Genomic DNA, 1391 nt, shown 5'->3' with positions numbered 1-1391 from the left:
GAATTATGTTAAATAAATATGACATATTTTAAATGGTCAGTGATTTTCGAGCAATATAGATGCATATACTCTTGGAATCCCCAGCTCTATTAAGATGTAGAACATTTATACCACCTGGAAAGTTCCTTCAGCCTGTTGCCATGCCTCCCTCCATCCCGGACAAGTAGTGGTATGACCATTACCACTATAGAGTGGTGTTGCTCAGGCATCTTTTTAAAGGAAATTTAAAACTTCTACCCATGGAGAATACTTCCTTTATAGTGCACAGCTACATCGTCAAGGGGTGAGGTGCTCCTGCAAAATTTTATGATTTAAGAAGTGTTTGAAAACTTGCGAGGCACCTGGTCTGAAGATAGATGTTGTGATGAAATGACTATCACAGGTCTTCCAAGCTTGCAGATGCTGTTTCTCCAAAATGTATTTATTCATTTCCATTCATTTTTTTTCATTAATGGACATTTTGACAAAAATTAATCATCTCCACAAAATGCTTTTTGCGTTCCCATCTGAAAACATGTAGCTGGTCCCCATGGCCATAGCAAAGTTGGCTGGAGCCCAGCAAACCACAGGCAACGGCGACTTCACCAGGAGGTGGTACCACACTGGGACAAAGGTTGTCTTTCCCTTACCCCCAAGTGCCCAAACCATAAAACATGAGCGTCAAGCTAGAAAGTCCCTCTTTCTCTTGTGGCCCTGCCCTGGCACCAGGATGCTGTGCTGTGTGTCCCTCTGTCTCCTGCACCAGGGGAGTTCTGGGCATAGACGTGGACCTCCTCATGGGATTGCTGGACATCAGCTTGTAGGGCACAGCGCCAGGTGACCCTTTGCTCTTACTTTAATTTCTGTGTCCTTATCTCCTAACCATACAGATGCTGAGTGACCTGGACCCCAGTCACGTGTATGTACTAAAAGGAAACCAGCATGAGAGGTGTGCAGAATTGGACACTCACAATCACGGGCCTAGGACTAGGTACATAACTGACTGGGAGGTCTTTTTTTCAACATTGTTCAGAATTTGAAGATCGTGACAACAAAGTGTTAAAGTAAGTGTGAGTCCTTCTAAGTGCCAGGCTCTGCACAAGATACACCTTCTAAACTGCTTTTTATTTCTTAATTAATGTCAAGTATCCTGAACAAGGGGACAGTCCTCAAGAAATACAATGTCTCGAATAAAAGCAGAGCATTCTTCCTTACCTTGAAGTCTGCCGCCCTTCCTCAAGCTGGTCACACATCAGTATGCTGTTGCGCTAATAGCTCCTCTGCAGCACCGGGCAGCCACCCAGGTGGCTCTACCTGCTGTGATCTCACTGCAAACACAGGAAGCATATGCTCTGGGGTAGATATGAAGGTGGTCTAGCTATGTTTGGCAGGTGTCCCATCTGTCAGTGAAT

This window comes from Propithecus coquereli, unplaced genomic scaffold (assembly GCF_000956105.1).
Source record: "Propithecus coquereli isolate 6110/MARCELLA unplaced genomic scaffold, Pcoq_1.0 Scaffold96, whole genome shotgun sequence".
NCBI lineage: Eukaryota > Metazoa > Chordata > Mammalia > Primates > Indriidae > Propithecus > Propithecus coquereli.
Note: the sequence above shows the minus strand (reverse complement) of the source record.